General features: G+C 38.4%; 1 long non-coding RNA gene across 1 annotated transcript in view; it reads right to left on the reverse strand.

The window, feature by feature from the left end:
* The window catches only part of LOC119784634, a 34,780-nt gene extending 11,841 nt beyond the window's left edge, over positions 1-22,939 (reverse strand). Inside the window, exon 1 of the long non-coding RNA XR_005280951.1 lies at positions 22,741-22,939. This is a non-coding gene — a long non-coding RNA (uncharacterized LOC119784634). The remainder of the gene's footprint in view (positions 1-22,740) is intronic.
* Between the last annotated feature and the right edge of the window lie 2,950 nt (positions 22,940-25,889).

The raw sequence follows: 25,889 nt of genomic DNA on the forward strand, positions 1-25,889 counted from the left end.
AGTGTGGTTTCCAAAAAAAGATGGGAGAACAAATTTGAATTGATTCTGTGTGAGTACAAGAATGCAAAATATAATGTTTTCTTAGATAAAACAAAAAAAAATCTTGGTTTATTCAGATTTAAATACAATATTTTTAAGTTTTATTGTTCTTATTATTTCTAATCAATAAAGCAAAACCTAGGCAAGGCAAGGGCCAGTCAACCTTTTAAAATCCCCTGAGATTTCTAGATATCATGAGACCTTCTCTCAGATTCATTGTGGGAATCAGAATTTATGATGAGCAAATTGGGCTTCTTCATCTGTGTGCCGGGGGGTTTGCAACATGCGGCCGAGATGGCTTGACTTATTGATTACAGGGAGTAGCATGCCCCATTTCAAAGGGATGGAGAGCCCCCACTACGCAACTTCTGAGAATTAATTTGCCTGGCATGGGCGTTCATGAGAAACACATGTTCATACACACACAAATGCAAGCACAGACATAAACAAGAACAGAGCATCCAAAAGCCTTCAGGTGAAAGAATCACCCCTCCCTTTCCAAAATAAGAAAAAGCAAAAAAAAAAAAAACCTGCACATGTACTCAGCCCCCTTTACCCCCACCAACACTCACAAACAAAAAGTAGTTTTTACAGTGCTTCAGGTACTGTTGGTAGTTAAGATTGTGCAAAGAATGGGCCTGTTCTTCTTGAAAGGAATGCATGCAGTCACAAGTATCTCACAAATTCTCCTGGTCTTTTGCAGAAAAATTTTCTTTTTATTTTACTTTTTTATTTTTAAATTCTAAAAGAGAAAATACTGTCTATTTCAAATAAGGGATATATGTAAGTACTTTCCATCTGCTGTTTTCTACACTTATATATCGTTTTAGAGGTTTATTAATCACAGTAAAAAAAATGAAAAAAGGACAAAATTCAAAACCCTTCTTTAGAAACCGTTTCTTTAGAGTACCATCTGTAGTAACTTTCCTGGAAGAAAATCTAACACAGTTTCAGCCCAAGTGCTTCTCCAGACCGCCAGAGTCACAGCTGAACTATCAGTGGTTCATCCCTGGCATTGTCCACTTTATCATCCTCGGCCCTCAGACACCAGCTCCTATTTCACCAGCAGCACCCGTGCTAATTTATCATTGCCGTCCTGACAGACAACACATCTGCGTGTGAACGGATTAAGTGAGGAAAAGTGTAAGAGGGACAATGGGGCCAGCAACGAGGAAGAGGAGGAGGAAATATGGTAGCTAGGAGGATTCCAGTCCTTACAAACCGGGCTTTTAAAGGGTCATATTTTGTTTGAAGGGCCCCCTCCTACCCTTCACTCGATCTCTTCCTATCCCTCCTGCCTCCACGCTTATAACACAATGTCAGCTAACCCCCTCGGCAACTGGACAGCTCATTGTCTTGGGCTATCTTATATTACAGCCCATATACTGCAAGTGGGATATAGAACAGAATTAAAGAGCTTAAGGAGTGAGCTGAAAATGCAGACCTGCAGAGGTTTATGTCGGCGTATAAAACGGGCCATGAAATGGCACATCTATGATGACCAGTTTTTTTGTTGACTGTTCTGCCTTGAATTTTTTTTTTCTTAAATATTCCTTGACTGAATGACACTGTTACATTTGACAGCATGGCAAAGACGTGCAGATATTCTAGCATGAAGATTGATGGGCAAGAGAGGTTAAAATACACACGGACAACAGATGAGGAGACACGCACTAGAACTCTCTTATGTTCGCATGTCCCGTGCTTGCATCCGTGTTGTATTTTTGTCTGGGCGCACATGCATACGTACGACACAGCAGGTGTGCACATACATGCGTTCTCATGTGTGTGTTCAAGCAAGCATATCTGTTTACTTTTAGCCTCCAAAAACCCATTCACATTTGAATGCTGGAGACAGGACACATCTCTCTGCTCTCTGAGCCGCTAGACAGCCAAGTCAGAATATTTTAGCATACACACACACACACACACAGAAAAACATTTCACCCCATGAATGCACACACACTTCCCTGGGGTACCCCGTTTTCGGTGTCTCGGGAGTGCAAAATGGAACTTTTTAAAAGCCAAAAATACACTTTTCCTGAACAAACTAGACTTGCTTAATAATACTACGCTCATGTTTCTCTCCTCTCTCGCGACAGGCTGTCATTATCTACAAGAGCTTGTTTCGACTGTTTTAGAGAAAGGTCTTACTTGTTGTTTTAGCATCTGAAAGCCAGGCTACAAGACAGACGGCAAATAGACTTTCAAATATTTGGAAAATGTGCATCAGCAAATTGTTTTGCTATGGAAATAAAAAAAAGGAAGAAGTTAGGGAATTGCAGATTTAGCATGAGGGAAGAGAGGCTCACAAACTCTCGAGACACTTCAGTTACTGAATTGCTGATTGTGGACCTTCTGGTACATGTTGCAATATATTTATGTTTATTATTTTGGGATATCATGAAAAATCTATGTTTTTTTTTTCTCATATACAGTGTGTGTGTCTTTTTGTTTAGTTTTTTTTGTGTGTGTTTTTTTTAGGTGAGCAAAATTAAGTTTTGTGCACACGCGAAAAACAAATATACAGAGCCCAGATCTACAGCCACTGTTTATACAGGCACATGCACAGCTTCTGTTCTTATGAAGATAAATATGGCAAGGTGTAGATTTTCACCCACACCTACTAAACGGGACAGATGCATTCATCTTTGCTGTAGGCTGGTGTTTTTGGATGTGTGTGTACGGTTGTGTGTGCCGCGGTGCTGGGGCCAGATTGGGGATACAGCAGCGAGGGTGTGTGCACCTCACTGCCTTCTCAATGTATGGAAATGTATGTGCATTTCTAAAGTAGGAGGGGGGCTAAATTTATTTCTCTCCACCCCCGTGCACCCTTCACCCATTCCTCTCCCTCCACACCTCATTCCCAAAGCTGATAGACCTATGGATGCATGATAGATGGGGAGGGAAAGAAAGAGAGAGAAATGAAGGGGGTCTCTGCATGGATGCATACATGCATGCATAGATGTATATAACACCCCCATTCCCCTCTTTTCCTCTCAAGCGCACACTATAAAGTCTCTAACATGCACCTATGCATACAAAAGCACACCACCTGAATGCAGGACTCATAGGCATACCAAACGTAATCCATAGTTTTACATAATAGGGAGGCTGAAAAAAAGGGAGGCAAGTCAACTCCTGTGGTAGGGTGATAAAGATAATATGAATCATCTGACTCTTTTTCTTTCTCCCTGTATGTATACACATTCACCCAGAAAGATGCTGATATGCTATAGAAGAGTATAAGCAGATATGGAGAAGGGCCCCCCACTGATCCACAAGAACACATGGGGGTCATGTAGGACTTTTGTCTATTTCTTTTATTTTTATATATTGCTCTGAAATTTAAGTAAACTGCTCCAAATTCACTATGCTCGTACAATGGAACTGTATAGTGTTTGGTTGTCTCTGGAATAAATTTAGAAAAGTATGAGATACACTCGACATACAAACAAAAAGGCAATGCGCTGTTAATTATTCACAGAAAGTTAATTTTTTGGAATCTAATTAAAGGCATTTAACCATCGGGGACAGAGTGAGATCAAAGATGTATATTTGATGTCATGCAGATAGCATTTTTAAATTAGCGAACCCTCTTAACTTTATAATTATCTTTGCTGCACAAAATGAAGCAGGAAGTCCTTTTGTGTTAATTCTGGGATTCAAACAGTCTCCCAAGAAATAGATGAAATTAATTATAAATAATTACAGATAGTCATGCATACTGCATTTCCAGTGCAAAGAATTGCATGCAGTAGAGAGTATAATTAAATAGTAATTTCTGTTGGGTTTATTTTATAGTAATTTAGAATATATGCAAATGTATTTGTGTGTGTTTAGGGGACGTGAATAAAAAAAGAAGGCAGGAAGAGAGAGGTTGAATTCTGTGATCCCTTCTTAGAAGCCTGTTTGATAAAAAAAACAAAAAAAACAAAAACAAATAAAAATAAAAACTGTTTGCCCCTGTAATTAAAGTCAAAGCCAAGGCCAAGCTAACGTCTTCTCCACCATTTGACTCCCTCCAATAGTTTATCACTTTAACTACAAACAAAAATGCATTTTCTTCCACTACAGAAATGTACCCTCAATGCTTTATCTCATAAACCATGGCCCGGTCTCTATTTCCTTCTTTTTGTTAAGTACGATCAGATTTTTTGTTACACCAGTGCACAAGCATATATGCCTGCAGGTGTCCGCGCCTCATGTGTTTATCGTCTCAGGAAGCTGTTGACATAGTCCTCGCCCCCACCACAACCACCCTGTGTGTTCGTAGGAGACCCCTTGAACCTGACAACAGTAGGAGAGAGGGGGTGTAACTGGAGCGAAGACTTTAAACAAACCATTCTGATGGACAACAGGACCAAGTACATGAAGGGTGGGAGCATAAAGGTTGGGATTCCACAATGAAAATCGTTAGACTGTGTTGTGTAGGTGTATAAGTGTTTTAACCAGTTTCAATTATTCTACCTAGCTACCTAATTCTATTCATTACCTAATCAACCATTCAGTCAGAAAGAAATGTCTCATCTTTTTGTATATTTAGATATTTTCTTGTGTTGCAGTATTTATGACACTAACACTGCCAAAAAGAGATGCTGCAAAAGACATTTATAGTATCCTATATAATGACAGTAAAGCTTCTTCTTCTTGATTTCCGTGCACAGTTAGAATAACCAACATGTCATTCCAAAGCTTGTCAAATGGCTGTACACTCCTTATAAACAGCTAATGCTTCCAACAGCAGATGGACACGGGGTGAAAAATACAGCAGAGTACTGCTGAAAAGTGAAAAAATGTTTCTGACACAGACCAATACTCCAAATAGATACGGTAAAGATGAGTTTAAGTAAAAAGCGGCAAAGAGAAGATGAAAGGAGTCAGACTAATGGCAGGGAGTCAGATGGAGAGGATAGTTGTTTATGGATGAAGATGGTCGGAGAGGATGAGAGGAGGGAAGAGGCTCCAATGGAGACAGTAGGTAAGGGAAATGGAGGTAAGGGTGAAAAGAAGAGGAAGATTAAATGGAGAGGAAAAAGGGAGAAAAAAAATGTTGGGGAGGGGGCTGAAGAAGACGAAGCTGGAAGGAGAACAGGTGAAGATGGGAAGGGGCTGAAAGAGGTCAAGGAGCATGGCATTTTTTGGTGAGAAAAATGAGGGAGCTGTGTGGAAGTGTGTGTGTGTCCTCCAAGACGGAAGTGGGTTAGGGGTGAGGTCTAGGCCCACGTTTTATCAAAAATAAAAAGTAGGAGATTAAGACAGACAGTCTAAAGCAGCACTGAACCCTTTGTATATCCGTGTGTGTGTGTGCCTTGATACGTGTGTGTATCTCAACGCTTTCTCTGTATGCGTATGTGCCTCTGAGTGTGTGTTTTAATAGCCACAGTCAGAGAGCCTCTGTCAGTCGGTCAGCTAATTGGCCATCTTACAAGTACAGAGGAGGCTGCTCTCAAATTGGCAAAAAGGGCAACCGGCTTCAATCTGATACCAAACTCCCCTCTGTCACGGTGCTGTCCATTAGACAACAGCTTAAGTCAGGGAAATGGAACAAAAATAAGGAAAAACAGAATACACAACAAGGGGAAAATAGTGCCGTAATTGTGCTTTGGAGACTCCAATTGTTGTGCTCGACCCGTGTAGAGCGAGACAATGGGGATCATGCAAGACTTAGCGTAAATAAAAATTTTGGGGGGGGGAACATGGAACTCAAGGGGATGGTGTGTTTTTATATTTGCGTGTGTGTGTTTTTACTGTTGCAGAAGCCTCGTGTATTTTAATCCATGTAAAGTCCCAACTGGGTTCCAATTAGGAACAGGTTTCCTAACGCCCTGTGGGGAAACTGATAATTATGCTGTTGACTGTGGTTGTGACTTAAAGTGTTTGTGTGTGCCTGAGTCTAGCTGTGTTTGTGTGTGCCTGTGCAGAGTGTGGTGTAGGGGGACTTAACACGTTATATGATACTCTTTTTTTTTTTTTATCTTTCTCTAATGTTTACAATGCTGACATTGTTAGTTGTATCAAATGATCCTTCATAATTAGACACAGTACTAAAATTCAAAATCCTCTTATCTCAGTCGTTTATCATAAGTAGTGCTACAAAAGCACACACACCAGCCACACACAGCCTTGTATGTTTTACCCTTAAACTAAGTTGAAGGCAAAATAGGCCATTATTGTTAGTAATTGTGTCTTCTTAATATATGTGGGCCATTATTATGATGCATTTTTGAGCAATTTAAATGCCTTTTTGAGTGACTTCTTGTTTTCCTCTCACTGTAATGATTAGCAAATGATTCAATTGACAATCAGCAGTCTTGCAAATATATATATATATATATATATATATATATATATATATACATATATTGAGTAGCCTACCTTAGGGATTAGTTTTTTTTTTAAACAAACAAAGTAGAATGTTGTTCAGTGAAACAAAAACATTATATCATAATTTTAAAAAGCTTTACATAAAAAACAGAAAAAATCATTAAAAATGCAAATATATTCAGGTACCCAAAGGCTATATATCTGATGCAAGTCTTTTTGGGTATATCTAAACAGGTTTGGCTTATCTAGACACTAACATTTTAGGTCATTTCACTTTAAAATTACCGCAAGCTAATTTGGAATGGAGAGAGGGAATCAACACTTTGTCTGTCCCATTCATTAAACAATCCTTTTACAGTTTAGAGTTGTTGTCCAACTGAAAGGTGGAATTCTAACCCAGTTCCTCCTCTTTTGTATTTAATTTTTTTCAAGATGGCCCTTGCTCTAGCGTGGTACTTTATCTATTCATAAAACCGACCAGCCTCGATCTCCTTTCTAATGAAAAGAAACCCCCAATTTGAAATAACCACCGTCATTTGGCAACCGATGGAGGTAAATATTTTAGGTTTAAAAGTCAAGCTGATCAGAACACATACTTGAGGTAAACTACTTTAAGGGCTTATTTTTCCTTTATTTTAACATAGTTTGAAAGAAAGCTTAACTCTTCCATAAAGCAGGATTTAATGTTAATTATTAATTACCCCTCTGACATATCCCCCTAGCTGAGTTGTAGAATTTCTGCAACTTCTCCACTGTTTCCATGGTCCTTTTGGCTACTTCCTTAAGCCATGCTCTCCCTGTTCAACCTTTTAGTTTATGTAAACTGGCTAGATTAGTAGATTAGTTAATTTAAGAGTACTCTCTAAAATGTCCCAAGTTTTAGATATTTTCTTATAACCAAACCCCACGTTAAACTTTTCAGCCATGACCTATCTACTCTAACAAACTAGAACAAACTCCTGAACCCTCACAGTACTGCTGAGATAAAACTAGCCATATATAGACTCTTATTACAAGTTGGATGACTTCAAATATATAAAAAAGAACTGAATTCGATGATCAGAGAAACAGGGGTGAATACATGGCATACAATGAGAAGGTGCACATAAAGTGTTTTGTGTGAGCAGTAATGTTTATACTATTCTGACAGGTAGCGGTGCTGTGGCGTTCATACCCTCCATCTAACCTTGAAAACAGAGAGTGACGCTGATATAGTGGACAATGTGCCTCTCCTATCTAACCTTAAATGCTGAAAAATGTCCCCTCAAATAAAATGGATGACCCAGCTGTCAAATCTGTTACACCATATACATTGTTTTACAAGGTTGAGCCAACAAGCATAGAAGAAAAGGTACGATTTTATATTTGCAGTTGCAAGCAATTTAAGAAATGTGATAGTGTTAGAAAAGTAAGGAAAAAGGGGAAAAAAACTGTGTTTATATGATGGGAGACAGAAGGGCACATTCTTACTTTATACCCACAACTTTTTAGTTTGAGTTTTTGTTCTTTTGATACCATAGTGTTTCAAAGAACCTTGTGGTAACAGTTGCATAAATAAAGGACAGCTTTTTTTAATCCATACAGATGTTCAGGCGGGGGTTACTTTCAGACTTTTTTCAGACTTATTCATGTTAGACGATACTCTGTTAGGGGGTACTGGATATAAATCCATCTTCAATTTAAAAATCAGAGATAATTCCTGAGAATTTTTCACTATTAAATGAGTGGGCGTAGGTTTAAGAGGTGCACAAGGAATCTTTTGAGTCTGCAAAAACAGCATAACTGTTTAGCTATCGAATCGGGTGTTATACTACACATAATATATGGTTATTTCATACAGCCTCCAGACTGCCAAGATGTTTTCAATTTGGCATGGCCCTGCGATCATGATATCACAGAGGAAAAAGTAAGGGAGAGCTTCCAGTCTGGGATGGCCAGAGCAGCAAGAGGGCGATCATTTCGCCAAACTCAAATGCTGCCCACCCCCCCTCCTTCTCTCCTCGCCTCTTTCTCCTTTTCTCACTGGGACGAATAATTCCACAGTTGCTGAGGCACTGAAAAAGCAATCTGCGGAATACCCCAGGGTCATGTCTGTGGCGGGATGATTTGTGTGAAATGTCATACATTAAATATAAGTTTAACATTCGGCCCGGTGCACTGTAAAACTGCCCTGTCGTTGCCACAGTCCACCATTTCCCTGCGTGCAGGGAGGGTTCGGGTTCAGGAAAGCGGTCACAAAGGAGTTGGATACACACATATTCACACACACACATGTACACCACCCCCTGTGTCGGCCCAATCTTAAAGGTAGTTGGAGAAAGGCAGGCTGCAGACAGCAGGGAGTTATGAGACCATTCAATCTACAGCTGCATTTCATTTTTGAATGTGAAAGCAAAAACTTATTTTCTTGGAATCTATCTGTTTTTTATTTGTATTTTTTTGTCTTTATTTACATGTGTGTACTGTATATACAAATAACAACAGAGTGAGCAAGACAGACAACAACATTGAAAAGATAATGGTCCCAGAGAGGCTTTTTTTTTTTTTTTTTTTTTTTGCTTTACAGGAATTGAGAAAAGTAAGGTAAAAGAAAGAGAAAGAGGGAGGGCAGTGAGGTAGCAGCAGACAGACTGATGGACAAAGGTGGACAGTGGGTTTCGAGGCAGGTGTTGAATTTGTGTCCAGGCTGTGAGATGAAAAAGTAAGAGAAGTGGTGAAGAATGGGGAAAAAAAGAGGTTTGTGACTAATTCATAAAGTTTCAGGAAAATAGCAGCCACTCAAAGCAATAGAAGCCAGAGACAGGGGGGGAAAGGTGTCTCCAGGGACTTCAGTGAAGCAGTCATCCCAAAGAGCAGCAGAGAGAAAGAAGAATCTGTCCATCCTAGTAGATGAGAAAGAAATGACAGAGGGGATACAAAGGATGTCATCTAGCAGAGGGACAACTGATGAGTTTCCTCTCTTTTCTCTTTGTCTTTCTGCCTTCTCCCCTCATGGCTTGTTTGTTTGCTCTCTGTCTTTGCCTGGAGAAAGTTTCTGTCTCAATGACTACAATCAGATCATGTGTTTGATATGTAAAGAAGCATGTTGTGGCGATTCCAGAAATGTGTATTTCAGTGAAGATAGCCAAGTTCGGTGATGATCAAAAGACAAGAGCAGATGCTTTAAGTGTAAGTATAAAACCCTGTATCGGCTATGATTAGGATATGCTAGGCTCAGGTGGATATAGTTCATGAATCTAATTATGTACCTCTGTGCGTGCTCAATGTATTCTTATCTACTTGCCACAGTTCAATTTAGTCTTTGCCTGGTGGTGTTTGACAACATTTGCATCTAAAAAAATCCATGCATCTCTTCTACAAATTCTGCTTATTATTGCCATGAAAGAGCTCACCACCAGATTTATCAATTTCACCTTGAAGGTGTTGTACTTGCCAGTGCATTTGTAAGCAAGCTGGGACTCTTTGAAGACAAACACAGTATCGTTCAATCTGCAGCCCCCCTCCTCTTCCTTGCACCTCTTCTCCCATTTCACCCCTACTTCAAAGCAGGAAGCCTGAGATGAAGGTTTGGAAAGAAATGGAAAACAAATTGTTCATTTGTATCTGGGAGGAGACCAGACACTTGAGCAAATGTTCTCTGCATTCACTCTTAACGCACGCAGCACTAAAGTTATCTTAAGGTTAGCTGCAGGAGGGACAAAAAAGACAAGATCTCAGTAGCTGTTGTTTTAAAATATCAACCAAACAATCAAACGTGTAAATAAAACTGAAGAGACTCAATGATCACCTCCGGGGCAAATTTTCAGAGATACTAAATGCATACAGCTGTATGAGAATCCTCCACAAGCTCTTCGGAAAGAACTTGTCTTGACATGAAACCTTATTTCCATGAAAAAAAATATCAAAATTAATAAATAAGTACCGATTCTCCTATTCACTTGTGCATGTTGGCTTTTATTAAATACAAAAATTTAATCCATTATTTAAAGAAACATTATTTAAAGAAACTGTCAATTAATAGGTATGGGATACAAATTAAAATTACAGTACATTAAAAATTATTCCCATCCCCGTCATCTGTTTTTTCTTAATTCTAATTAATTAAATGACTTTAAACTTACAATTTCAACTTTAACAGGTGTGGCTTTGATTTAGATTTAGCCCTCGTTTATTGCAGTATCCATTAATACATTCTAGAGCATCCATACAACTTCCAAGTCACCTAGTTAGAAGATAGAGGTTACTTTTTAAAACAGCTGAGCACCTACCTAGACATGGACATACAGTATACTTCGTCTTATAGGCCTCACAAGAAGCATTAATCAGATAAACAACCCATCACTTCTCTGAAAGAGATACAGAGATGCACGTCACTAATGGTAGAAGAACAACTCTTAGTCATGCATTCTAGAAATATAGCAAGAAGAAGGCCATCAAGACGTCTTTTTGCAGTTTCCCCCGGGGCGGATAGGGGATACAGTAAACACGTAAAAGGTCGCTGTTGGGCCAAATGAGACCAAAACTAAATTTTTTAGCCTGTGTGGTGGAAAATGCAAAATGTACATGAGTTTGAATACATGTATGAAACATAGAGGTGGCTCCATTATGCTGTGGGCATTTCATTTTCGATCATAAAATGGGAGCTAAGCTGAAGCACAGCTAATAAATTAGTGGAACTGAATACAGGGAATCCATGGAGAATAACCTTTCAGAGGCTGCAGGAGTTCAAACTGTTTTTTAGGTGTTCCTTATTATTATATATTAGATTACAATGTATTTTACATTTTTGTGGTAATGAATATAAAATAACAACCAAAGTCTAAGATCAAGCCTTCACTATTAGTAAAATAACAGTGTTCTCTACCTCTATTTAGGAAGCCATTACATTCTGTATAGATAAAAGACCCAGTGGCTTTGATCATAGGAAATAAAATTATGCTCTTTCATTGACAAAATAAGAGCGTCTTTTTGATGACATGCTTGACTCAAACAAACACACCATGCTGAGATAAAAAGATGCCTTCTATTAGATTCTGAAAGGCATTCAGAAAACATGCATATTTTTCTGTTTCTCTTCCAAAGGTTATGTTGGACACTTAAAAAGATGAAGAAGAAACTAATGTATGCTCTAAACCACCTCTGCACCAATTTGTTGTGCCTGTCTTTGACTGATGAGAGCAAGGACTGTGTGTATGAACAATACAGTAAATGGATCTTAACAGCAAATGGCTTTCATGTTCCTGAGCTGGGTTCCCTTTCAATTAACACCTAGAGACTGAATATGAGTTAGTGGTTGAGATATACATTTCAAACTGTTTACAAGATAGTTATGCAGTTTTAGTTAGACATTTGACATTGGACTATGCATGTATTTAATTGATCCAATGTTTTTAAATTTTTTCGTTTTTAAACTCTTCTTGTCATATAATGGAATGGTTACACAACATATAGTTACTTTGATTTTTAAAAACTGGATTTACAAGTTAATTAGAGGGTTTTCTGTTATCTACATGTCTCAAAATGTTCAGAATGTATATAAGAAAACCAAAACCATAACTTTTAAATAGTAGGGGATTGGTTGGGATATGGAAAAACAAGCCAGGGACCACTGAGGCCCAAAACTGTCAGAAGCTGGAAGATGCTGGAGCTACATTAGCTATATTAACCTATGCGAAATTTCCCCAAACTGATCTAAATCTTGTTTGATCAGAAATTCAAAATCTCTGTCTGCATGGACACCAAATAAAATGATCCAATCATGATGTGTAAATATGTATGAAGCATTCAGTCAGATTAAGAAGTAGAAGAAGAAAATGCCTGTTTTGTAAACAAACATACTTGTCCGCTCCTTCTCAAATTTAACTGCTCTCTGTGCCTCACATTCTTTCAGCTCTTTTGTCATGTCTGTTATGGACTTTTATGGAACTTTGGCACATCTATGTATCCATATTTTTGTTTTTGGTGGTCATGTTAGTCAAGGTATTGTCAACTTTTGTTTCACATCACAATGAACTAAGAGGGTGAAGTCCAGTTACAGCCTCCTAAAATGATATCTTTACTCTATTCTAAGGTTTGTAGTCACTGAAATAGATTAATAAAATGCCATCTGAAAAAAAAATGGTTTGTGGTCATTTGGTACAAAGGTATAGCTATCTGGTCAGAGTGACTGGAAAAGGTTTGTATTTAAGGCAAAACCTTCCAGCTTTGTGCCACAGGCAAAGTGTGTTGGTGGCTACGCCATGTTCTGTTGCATTTTCACTGTCGGAAGTGATTTGCAAACAATAGATGGAATGATGAGGAAAGGAGGTCTACCTTTGAAATCTTCCAACTCATATTTAAAATCTTTGGGCTCTGTTCAAGCTCTATTTTAGGCATGAAACCCAGCGATTTAAGCCATATTTACGAAATGATGGTGGATGTAGATTCTAAAACAAATCCCGCAGCCTATTTAAGAAATGTTTAACCAATAATCATTTATTATGTAAAAGTATTTTTAGCTTATATGCATATTTATTTCCTTGTTTGGAATAGAAAAATTCAATAATACATTTTAATTTTCCTCTACATCCAGTGGATGTAAATAAAAAGCCAGGAATATGAATATAACCCCGTGATAATGATATATAGACTGGTGGAAGGAGGTCAGGCTATGACTCTCTGCCATTATCCACAGGCAGGCAAATCAAGGCAGCAAATCAGGAACAATGGAGCCCCTCAAAGAGCAGAGTGGGGATCAAAGCAGTGCTAACTGGCCTTTGCAGTCCAATTGAAATATTCACTTTGCATTTTTCCAAACATAATGGATGTTGAAAGTGGGAGGTGAAAAGAAAGAGCTGCTTGCTCACATTGATGTAAAATTATGGATGCTAAAAAGAGAGGGAAAGAAGAAACATGCATGGCTGTCCAGGCCTTTTCCAGTCATCTACTGAGACTTCATAATGTCCCTTGGTTATTTTGACTTTGAATTTGTAAAGACCCATTCTCCCTGCCTTTTTTCCTTCCTTTGAACCCTCCAATGGTAACATCAGAATGATATATGAGATGCTATACTATAGCTGTTGTGCATGTGGAGTTGATTGAAGCAGGCTATTTCTTAAAGTGTCCTCTCACTCTCATTCCCTCTGTACTTTCCAATCTTCTTTCTCCATTCTTCCTCTCTTTGTCTCTCCCATCACTCCCTCTCTCCATCTCACCAACTCTCCATTTGAATGTGTTGATCACCTGGGGAGATGCTGCATTAATGCTGACGCCCAGTAAAAGGCAGAATCTCCTCTTTATTTATCTGCACTAAAATTCCTCCCAATCTTTCCAGCACATTTCACTCAATCACGCAACTCAGGCCTTTCCATTAGCCACACAGGGGCGTTTTACTCCATTGAGCACAACACGCCACGCACTTCTATGAATATAGATTCCCCTAAATTATGTATAATGGGAGTGCTCAGATTTTAGCATTTTTGCTAAGAGGGTTTGAAGACGTACAAGTTGTTTCTGCTGGTTTTTTAAGTGCATCTTGAAATTTGCAGTATGTAAGAGAGACCAGAGATGCTTCTTTTGAGTTCGTATTGAAATGGAGGGTGGAGGAGGTTGATCATGCGAAACTGGCAACACATCATGTACAACTTTTACAAGTGGAGAAGTTAGGAAATTGTGGAGGAAAAGTGAAACAAATACACATCCAAGCTGTTAACTTCTCCCGAGGTAATTACATATCAAGTGTACATTTAAACTTAATTATTTGATATAGCTTTGGCTTTCTATAGAATCTGTTGTTGTTTTTAAAACTACACCATCATTTTCAGACATCTAATAAGGAAGTAAGGTCCTATTATCAGAGGTCTGAGTTTGATCTCTTATCGGGGGGAACATTTCTACTGCTCCAAGTGTGAGTAGTGTGACTAATTGGATGGTGACTAATTTTAATTCACATGTAGGCAGTTGGTTTCCATGTAGCTCAGCAGGGGGTGGACACAGTTGAGATATAGCAACAAACAGACCAGCAATTCTACAATAAGAACAAAATCAACATCCTCATTACTGAATCCAAGCTGCTGCTGACATAAAAAAAGCGTCAAAACTCTTTCCCCTTGTTTTCAGGCTGTGATTATGTTTAGTGTCAGGCCAGATATATTAACATTTTTCTCTGTTGTTGTGCATGAAAACACGCTTGCTACACGGATGCTGATGAAACACGGATGCTAACAACTTATGAGGCAGGAATGGTCAAGTTATTTTTATCTGTGGTATTTTTGTAAAATCGGTTTCGTTACAATATTGAGGTATTTTGTAGTGACTAAAAACAAACCAATTAACTGTTGACATATTTGAAAGGCCAGGCTTATGAAACGGCTAGTCAGAACCTCTGAACACAGAACAGATGCTGTTGTTTTGAGTTCCTATTTTCCTGCACACAGTTTCTCAGTGTGCTCATCATAACATTATGAAGGCTCTTATACTATTTTGATTACTTTGATTTTCATGTGCTGCCGCATATAATTACCAAAGAGATTTTACTGTGGAAAGACCAAAGCAGAATGACTGCAAGTAATGTGATTTATTTATGTACATATTGTTCTGTTTTCTAGCACTTTGTCTGGATCTCCATCAGGACCTTGTATAAATGCCCAAATTTATCTAGTTTTTTTGTTTTTGCTTTTTTTTGTGTATTTATTTTTTCATCCATATGTGGTCTATGCTGTGACACCTATGTTTCAAAGCCAAACTATTGGTAAAATTATTTAGAATCAACAGGTGGATAAAATATGCATTGTCTTTCTTCTGGTTAGTAAGTTTTGTTTGTCTGCTTGTATGTTTTAAACAAAAGTAGGATAAATGTTCATTTATTGGGTTAAAAATGCAAGTGTGATCTTAACCTGTCCTCACATTTTGATATGCTATACTAAGGGATGTCCTTGTTATCATTAGGATGTTTTTTAAAATGGCAAAATACTATAGATTTGTTAAATGGATTGAAAGGATGTACAGTATTCAATGTTTAAACAACAACACCTTTGAATGCGACCCTTTTACTCCAATGCGCCAAAAATGAGGTCAAAATCCACTGCTTAAAAAACTCAAGGGTTCACCTTTGTCTCAGATAATCATAGAAGCAGCTAAGTGCCCCCTGTGAAACTGCAGAGATCCCAGTTTACATAGCAGAATCTGTTGGTGGAAGACCTATTTTTGTATGTAATCCGTAAATTTGGTCTTCATGTAAGTTTAGCCAATAAAAAGGATTCGTCAGAAAGAAAACAAAAGGAGGCTAGGGGTTAATATTTCAGCAGGACAAAAGCTATAAACTGCAGCAATAAATCAGAGAATTTGTGGCAAAACTGGGCACTCTGAATACTTCTAACCAATCTGAGATTGCACTGACTTGCCAAGTAAAAGGGACACTTAAATACAGTCTTTACATTTGGAAAGCTGATGGGGAACTGAGACTTATATGTATGAAAAATTTAAAAAAAAACTTTATTTATGCTTCTCAATTTACAAGTATACTAGTATATTTTACTTCCTGTTGGTCAGTCACATAGAGATATAATGTACATAGGAAAATAATTGAGGTCTGTGGTTAAAAAGTGTGTTTCCAAATTTAGAAAACTTTCAGGGGATATGCAAACTTTTGCACAGCGCATGAACTCTATTTTGGAATCACACAGATTCTAAACTAACTGCTACTCACTTATGTAGATGAAATTTTAGTCTAGAATGTCTCCCTTTGATAATTGTTCAATTCTGGCTTTACCTGTAATAATATTAAGAAGATACTGTATCAGATTTTACTCACAAGATATACTGAAGCCTGAACTTATGTAGAAAGGCTTCTCAAGCTCCAGACACTCATCTGTGTTATTTTATTACAACCTTATCCTGAATAATATATTCTTTTCTAACACATGACTGTGTATTTTATTTGTCAGTGGCTATGCTTTGCAGCAACCCGCAGAAAAACAAGGGCCAATAGGTTGAAGGCTTCCAAGAGATTCTACATGTTTCATGAACATTTCACCTGTGACACCTGCTGATATTATGCTATATAGACACAAACATGTGTCAAAATCCTTTAGGAAATGACTCCTGGTGATGCAGCAACAGTTGTAGTATGCAGATAAGTGGCACAGAGGCTGTCAGAGGGTGTCTAAAGCTGCGGTGGGCTTGGAAGCCTGTCCATGTTGTTAGTGTGTAATGGAAGTGTCGCCCTCAAGGAAAAGCTGCTGGATGCTTAGGTCACGATGCCCTTCAGCACATCACACACACCCATCATCCATGTGACACAAATGTGCATAAAGCATACGGACACCATGGCAACTGAATCTGTGTGTGTGCGTGCTCACAAGCTTCCACAGCTGCCGTGTGTTTGTGCCCATATTGATCCAACGTGATGTCTAAACTGTATTATTGACCTAAATGTTGTTTCTAACATCTAATCTGTTCTAGCTCAGATGTAATTTTGTAAAGAATTTAGAAACACTTGTTAGTTTCACTTAAGAAATTGTCGGCTGATGGGAATTTATTGCGCCGATTCAGATGGATTGCTTTCATAAAACCTGATGTTGCATTGAGGGAGCCAAATATAGCAAGTGTTCCAGTAACTCTATGATGCCTCAACACACACACACACACACACACACACACAACTACCTGCCTACACAAACACACTCACATATAAACATATAAACAGCACTCTCACATATACACCCTTACACACACTTTTATTGATCTACAGCTTAGCTCATGCCAGCAGGTAGTCCAACTCACCGGTTATTCTGAGGAATTGCTTTCAGTAGTTCCATCCACACACATGCTACGTGATTGTTTCCAGTGGCTAAATCTACACAATTTGTACACGGCCAACTCTTAAGACAGCATCACCTCCTCTTCATAGATCAAGAGCTCAATTCGTCGATACCACACACATAAATACACACACACACACACACACACTTTCACACTCCGAAGCATGCTAACTTTTAACTCAAGCGTGTTTAAAGCTGTGTGAGTATCAAGTTAAATTCTGTTGCATAGTTAGCTCTTTGTCCTGTTCTACCAGCCCTCCATTTCCATTGCTTCCTCCTCTAAATATTGCTTTGCATGCTTTTCTGTCATAGTCACGCTTTTTGATTTCTCTTTACAGCCAGTAACGCAGTATGGGGTGTAAAGAATAAGGGATTAACGCATCTCGTTGGAGTATGTTTGAACGACTGTGGTGTGCTTGTGTGCATGTCTGCTTTGTTTATGTCTTGCATATACCGCTGTGTCGCCTCTTTGAATCTATTATGAAAACAAGGAAAAGGGGCACAAAGTTCGGTTTGTTAAACTAACATTTGGCACAATGGAGTGTTTCTCATTAAAGCCAATCAGCCAGTAGACAACAAAAGAACCTTTCACTGACAAGTATGAAGTGAAAATAAAAAGCAGGGAAAGATTTAGCTGTTATATGTGCTGCCCCCACCTCTTCTCCCAAAACTGGCCTCTGTTGTTTGAAAGTGATCGAATTAAGACGTTCATGGATTTTCTTGGTGCCCCCCTCATTCTTCTGAAAGGTCACAACTCCATTATAAATTTTGGACATAACTTAGCAAGGGGAAACAGATGCCGAGAGATGATATGAACATATATACTGTAACCTGTAATTTTCACTAAAAAAGTAGCTTTATTACAGCTGAATCAGTACCTTTAACTAGGGCTTGTAAAGCAGGCCTGTTAGAGACTTTATTTAGGTTTACCTCTGTCTGACCTCCTCATACTCTGCCTTGACTCTCTCTGCGTGAGAACAGCTGTGAGTTTTGCATGAGAACCAGGTGGCTGTGCATATTGTATACATAAAATTGCCCCAGTAGAGCAGACTGTAAAATAGACATTTAATAGATTTAATGTAATATACAGAACGTGTAGCTCCTCAACACGTTAGTGCTCAAAATTAAACTCTAGTTAGGGCTCAATATATTTTTTATAGGTTTTAAAATGTTCAGCATGTGTAATGTGTTATATATAATCTAAGTCTGGTCAATGGTTTGTCAGTGTAATCTTTTACAAGTATAGTTAAGAGTCATTTGAGTGTAAATAAGAATGTGACTCTTGATATACAGTTGTGTCTTTAAAACACACATACTATGCTTGCACGGATTGTCTGCCTTGCAATATTTTGCCGACCGAGTTCCTCAAGAAAAGCCCTGTATGTAGTTCCTTTTATCTTTATCTAGTTTCTTTGTCTTTGCCAGGTAAAAGCCCCCCCGACATCATGATGATGCCAGCGTTCATGTTTTCATTCCGGTATGGTGAGTTCAGTTTGACTTGCTGTGTTTTTTATTATACATTGCATTTGGCATTTAGGCCAGAAAGTTTCTTTTTGGTCTCACATGAATGAAGAGAATTCTTTAATGTGTTTGCTGTGTAACAAATATTTTCTAGTGACAATAATAGTTATCTTCACAAAAAAAAGAAAAGAAAAAAAATAGCTTAAGCTCTCCTGGAATCACCCCCGCCTGCCAGTTATCTCAAGAATTATTCATTTGAAGGTTTGCAGTAATGCTATTATGTTTCCTTTTCATAATATTTTCTATCATTTAAAAAGGTGTTTTTCTGATATGTTCAATATTTGGAAGAAAAAAAAATATGTTAAAGCAGCTGTAATTCGCATATGATTGCTTTTAGTTGATTGGGTGTTTGGTACCAGTGGAATCTTGTAAAAAGCTGGTCAGCAATCATGGGATGGGTTTGATTGCTGTAACCTCATTAAAAGATTTTTCTATTGATCATTGAAAAAGGTAGTAATAATCTTTTGCATCCTAATGTTTAGCTGTTTTATTAGACATTGTGTTGCATTTTGTTTTCATGCTCTTAAAATCTGAGATCTTGGAGAAAATAACCGCTTAAAGCCACACGGCAATAAAAACTTGAAAACGTTTCCACAACTCAGCAGTTAGAGGAAATAAAATATCTCTTTTCTCAGAGATATTCAGAGAAGCATCTAAAACATTAACACACTTCTTTATGTAATACCGATCATTCACCCACATTGTTTAGCTATGTAAGCTTTACACTTTTTTACATTTTATGGTGGTATTTTCACCCAATTAACTTGATAAAAATATTAAAATTTTCAGTATTTAAATTCCAGTCTAATCTTAATTGTTATTGAAGAAAAGAAACGCACTGTGATCAAGACGAAAGCATTGAAAAAAATAAATAAAATAAAGAGAATGGGCACAAAATAGGAGGAATAATAAAAATTTCAAAGATTCTAATAGGCAGTAAAGAGACTAACCAACAATGAAACAGGTGTATGTGCATATCTGTGTAGGAGGATGGAGGTGGCAGTGTGAGCATGCTCTATTTGCTATTTTCTTGACTGGTAATCAGGCAAACACGCTGCAAGTCTCCTGCTATGATTTGCCCCCCAGTGTGTCTCCAGTCTCAGCACCTGTGAGTAACTAAGTGTTTTTCTATGCAGACATGTATGCATTTATATAGTGTTCAGACTTGACAGCATATAGTGCATGCCTGTTTATGTATTTGCATGCAATTTTGCTTTCGCCCATGTCCAAGCTTTCTGTTATTTTAAAATCTATATCTCTGTGGCTTCCCTCTGCTCAGAGGTATTTTGGTGACTGAATTTGATAAGTTGTGTGTGCATACTTGTGTGTTTTTTTCTGGCTCACAGATGTGTGTGTTTTCCGGATAAAGGTACAATTCCTAGGACATTTAATCTATGGGGGGATTTTATGCCAGTTACAGCTTGTCGTCAATTTTTTTTTTTTAAAGTAAAATACAGCAGCGTTCTTTTATCGTAGGATATCTGGGACAATTTCACTCAGACCTCTTAGTTTTCAGCTGCCCCTCTTGATAGATCAAAATGTATGTTGTGAGAGCAGGCTAAAGAAAGAAGAAGATGTTACTGCCAAAGTTTTGTTTCCGTTTTGATACCTTTCAACAGAGAAATGATTTATGGTTGGATGACAAAGTTTAAGAGCAAACTCTACTTCTAATATATTAGAAAAACTCTCATTCCAAAGCTTTAGGAAGGACTGGCCTCATATATCTGCAGTCATATGTGTTCACTTAGTAAGCCACAGCTGCTAGTGCCATTAGAATGATTTCCTGTGTGCATATGTCTTTTTATCTGTCCCTTCAACACACACTTGCATCTGAAGGTTCAGTCCAAATTGAGTTTAGCAGGACACATATTTTACAGCCTTCTGAGTCACTCTGATGTTCAGGTGCCTTATTGTAAAATGTGACCCAGGTTCTGTTGTTACACATATCACAACCCCCACAAAAAATGTTCCATGTTCCCTTCTTCATTTTTTTTAATCCAAAGAAAGAAAAGAGGCCAATAGCTTATCTAGATCTTAATGTTAAAAGCTTTTAGTATTTAAGCTGGTACGGGAACAAAAAAAAACAAAAACAAAGGACACATTTGTTTAATAGAATAATCCTTCTTTGTGTTTAAGATGACTCCAAAGCTTTCATGTTTGAGCCTTAATATTTCGACAAGCTGTTCAATCAGTTGTTTTTTGAGGAGATTGCAAATGGCAGGCTGTCTCAGAAATGCGTTTCCTTGTTTTACCTGACCCACTTTTCCTTAACTGTGTGTTCATGCACGTGTGTGTGTGGGTCTGCATATGTGTGTTGCTAGGTCCCTCTTTGCTCAGAAAGTTGTAAATATAATCTTAGACACATGTTACTCCAGCAATTCTTTTTTTCATATTCATGTCAACTGAGATTAGCATAACTGCTGCCAAGACAGAAGAGTGCTCTTTTAGGCTTGGCCCCCATACATGGTTACTTGCTGTCTCACACACAAATATATGCATGCAAACCACTGGGTAAACCTTAAATCAGCTGCCATTTTGAATCATTCCCCAATGATTATTTGACGTTGTGATTTATCTGGAATGCAGCTTGAAAGCAAACTGAAGCAAGCAAAGGAGAGATATCTGACTGACAAGCTCCGTAACAAAATCTTTCTCCCAGACTATCTCCTGAAAAGCTGTTCCCTGCAACATAATATTACACCACGGCCTCCGAGAGCACATTTTAACACTCCCCGGCCTCTAACTTTTAATGTCACCCTGCCTGTGTCTCAGAATGCAGCCATGTAAAATGCAGCTGTGACCATTGTACTCCTTGCCGAAACTGTTTCATTTACATTCATTTTGTGCATGAGAGCGAAGGTTTCCTATTCCATCCTGAGACAGACCCTGTGCAAAACGAATTTCTCGCCTTCCCTGGAGAGCAAACGGAATAGGGATTCTGAACACACCCATCAGACAATGAAAGAGGTGGGGGTCTCACTTTTTTCCTCGTATTCTCCACACCTCCCTGACCCTGCTTTCCCTCGACTTGCCCCAGCAAGGAACAAGTTCAAGAGAAAGGGAATAAGCAGAGATAGTTTTTTTTTTTTTTTTTTTTTGAGACATACCCAAAAAAGTGTAATAAAAGTAGTTAAAAGAAAAACAACAGGATGGTAGCCGACCAAATGCTTGCCGACAGTTCAGGAGAGGAAGACGGATGCAGTACGGGACGAAACGAAGGGTAGAGAAGATGAGAATATATATGTGGTGGCCAGTGTTGTGAGACAAGGCAGGTTGCTGTCACTTTAAAAATGACTGTAATAAAAGTGACCGTAGGAAGATGGATCTGGTGATTTTGGCTTGCTAATCAGTCATCTGTGAAGAGGACCACAGCCCAGATTCAACGGCCGGCTGACACCTTCTGATTGATGCCTATGCCCGATTTAAAAAAAAAAAGAATGAAAGAAAGAAAAGCCCATTAACTGTACTCCCATTAAACTGGACAAAAAGACAAAAAAAAAAATCATCCTTTCTTCCATGAAGTGCTGTAGATCTCTTTTATGTGTTTTTCTTATCTATTTTTTTTCCTAAGATATCCTGTTCCTCTTACTTATTACTGGCATATAGAGGGAGGAGATGTTAATCAGCTGGGCCTACTTTTGTGGTCATTACTGTACTTTGAGTGCAGCCCTCCAATCAGATCAATATGAGGCCTAAGCTCACCAATCAGACGTGGAATCAGCTATTTTCTCGTTAAATATTCAAATGAGAATCCCCAAATGATGGACATATCTGCATGTATGACCTCAGACCTTTGTCATTTTTACCACATGACATGCACAGAAAAAGATTAAAAAAAAAAATAGCCCCACAGTTGAATCTCATATTTCCTCATCCCTCCACCACTAGGCACATACACAAACACACACACGCAAACACACACAGGAAGATTGCCTGCAATAATAATAACCCCACAGATGACAGCTTCAGCCCCCTCCTTCCAATCCCCACTTTACCCCCCACCCCTCCTCCCATCACCACCACCATATACAATCAAACAAAGCCTCACTCTTACCTTGCGCATGACCAATCCTTCCATCTCTCCCCCCTTTCTTTACCACCTCCATTATCACTATGCATGCTCTTCCCTCTCTGTAAACCTAACCACACCTAGCAGTAGCAACACCTTGCACTGTCCCGACTGTCCCACAGCCTACAGCATGGCACTCACACCCCCACCAAATGCAACCCTAGTCTGCTGTTTTTCCCATCTATTCCTTTTTCTCTGCCCCAATCTCTCCCCCCCCCCCCCCCCCCAGTCTCTCTCTCTCTCACGCTTCCCTTTCTCTCCTCTCTTCTCCTTTCCTTTCCCTCTGTCTTTCCCTCTCCCCTCGCTCCTGGCTGGTGCTGGTGAAATATCAGGGCAAACGGATTCCAGCTTTTTTCTCTGGCTCAGAGGGGTTGTTCTGTGCGATTTGGCCCTGGGGTGCATTTCAGCGCTTCTGATGTGAGAGACACAGAGAGAGAAGGTATTGGAGGGGAAGAAACAGGAAGTGCGGGTGCATGTGTCTGGGTGTTTGTGTCTGTGCACAAGATGGATAGAAAAAGAAAGAGATATATAGAGAGAGAGGGTTTATCCTCTCATACTGAGGGGGTAGTCGGTGGTGTTAAAATGACAAGCCTTTGACCGGCGCTGAACCGGCAACCAAAGGTTTGCCTGCTGTTCGTAGTTTGCAGAGGCCTTGAGTTGATCTCCATATGTAATCAAGAGAATCCACCTCCATCACAGGTGTACCGCCATCTTGGAGTCTCTAAACCAGTGGGCTTAAGCAGAGTGACCCTGTACTGAATTTTCAAAAAGATATGATGCAAAAACTTTAAATACATGCATCATTTATTTTTTTCTTTGTCTGATGTTACATGTTACCAAGCAAATATGAATCTTTAATATATAACTGGAGTTTTTCTGATTGACTTTAACCTGTAGAGCATTAAAAATGTATGATAGACATAACAGATTCATTGAAATTTCTTTTCTTGTTAATATTATTTTCTTATATTTTTAAATTTCTAATTTAGGTTTTTAGGCCAGACATGCCATTATAAAAGAGATTTAGTTGATCAGAATGATGAACTTTATTTTCCAGTGCAGATTAAGTATAACCCTCTCATACATCCATGCACATGAACAGTTAAAACAACGTTGAGTGTGTCTCTCCTGTCTGTGCGTGCATTTATGTTTCATAATCTCACATCTCACTGTGGGGTGTCTTGAAAGGATTTGTCATTCTCAGTTCAGCCTGATTGTGAATTAAGTGTATTTTTAGGCACCTTTTTTTTTTATCCCTTTGTGAACTCAGTCACAATTGAGGTCAAGCCACACATATAGTGCACACACACACACACACACACAAATAAATACACACACACCCCTCTTCTAGAAAAAAGGACACATAGCTTTCAGAACAAATCACTGTTGAACTACCCTGTGTAGAGCGTTTCTGACATTTTGTTTGGGAGAAGTAGCATTTAATTGAAGGGAGGAGCAATATGGATGGCAGTTATGCAACCAAGGGAAAATGTCCACATTTCAACCTAAATTGAAAACATAACAGAGACTGTGTTTGTGTGCCCGTATGTGTGTTGATATATGTGCACGGTTTTAATAAAATTCCATCTGAATCTATGTTTTATTTAGGATAAGTTTAGGTTCAGGGGTGGAAGCTGTCCAAATTCATTTAGGTTATCTTCAGAAATGTATGAGATGATGCAAATATAGATTTTAGATTTTATGTATTTTTTAATAAATCCCTATTTCAAAACAACAATAACAAATCTGTGAGGCCTTTTTTTTTATTTTTAGGGCATTTATCATTTTAGTATATACATATAAATTGGTGAATTACTCATCTAGAAGAATGTTTGTTTTGTTATTAATTAAAGTGATTATTTTTAACAATAAAATGTAAAGCTTGCTCCTTGTGTATAAAACTGTTTTTTTTTATATTGCCATCTAACTCAGTAAGGTCAGAGGTCAGAATCACCAAAGCACAGGAGAGCCTGAAGAGCAGTATTTTGCTCACAGGCACTTGGGTGTTTGCAGAAATGTGCTGCTTGAACTCGGGTCACCTGGTTTAATGATGTTACCGGGAGAGGAGACTGAAGAGCCCTCATAAGGACCCTTCTATTGCAGCAATGAAACCAACAGGAATCTTTCAGGATCACTGTACATCACAAAAAAATGACAACAACAACAACTAAAACCAAACAAACAATCGGATGCCTCCATCCTTTTTTTTCTTCCTTTTTTTTAAATTGCCATTTCCCTCTAAGCATTCCTTATTTGTTTGGTCCATGCGTCCCTTTTAACCGCACGCATTTATGCATTGGTCATTGTGCCTCAGGAAGACTTGGCTGGGTTGGTGGATGATGATGGCGTCCAGGCAGCAGAAGCACTCAACAAGCTGACAACAGTGGTCGGTAGAATATATCTGCTTTTAGGTGCCTGCAATATAAAATAAAAAACCGGAGAAAGAAATTAAATAATTGTACTCAGGACTTCTGTATATTTACAACTTTTTTAATGAGGCCTAAAGCTATTTATTATCATATTTTAAGCCTGTACATTATATTTATTTTCATAATTCTTTTATTTATTTATTTTTTAGATAATTGAATTATTATTTGTATCCAACAATTGCTTGGTCAAAAAAAAAAAAAAAAGTCAGCATGAGAGGACTGTGGGGTTTTTACTCAAGGTGTCAAGATGTCAATTTGTTGCCATGGAGCTGACTTCTCGGTGCTGACCGGGTTATTTGTACTGTTGGGACGGCCGATTGAGTGTCAGAGGAAAGCTAAAGGAGGGGAGGTTTGGTGGAGAGAGAGAGAGGGTGGGCCCGACCGGTGGATGATGGGTTTGAAAGGTGCAAGGGTGACAGTGTTTGTGAGTGTTGGTGTGGGGTGGGGTGGAGGGGGGGTCCCTGCAACATATAAATTGACACATTCAAGGCTCCGACTTTAACAACAAGACATATAGTACAGATTACACAGGTTCGTTAGGCCATTTAGTGCAGGCCTTTACAAGTAAACTTAATTTAGTCAAATTTAAAATTGTCATTATGATCTATATGCTATTACTATTATTATTAATAATGTTATGTTGTATTATTATAATTGTTAATAATAATAATAATAATAATAATAATAATAATAATAATAATAATA

Source organism: Cyprinodon tularosa, unplaced genomic scaffold (assembly GCF_016077235.1).
Source record: "Cyprinodon tularosa strain WSP-4 unplaced genomic scaffold, ASM1607723v1 ctg23, whole genome shotgun sequence".
NCBI lineage: Eukaryota > Metazoa > Chordata > Actinopteri > Cyprinodontiformes > Cyprinodontidae > Cyprinodon > Cyprinodon tularosa.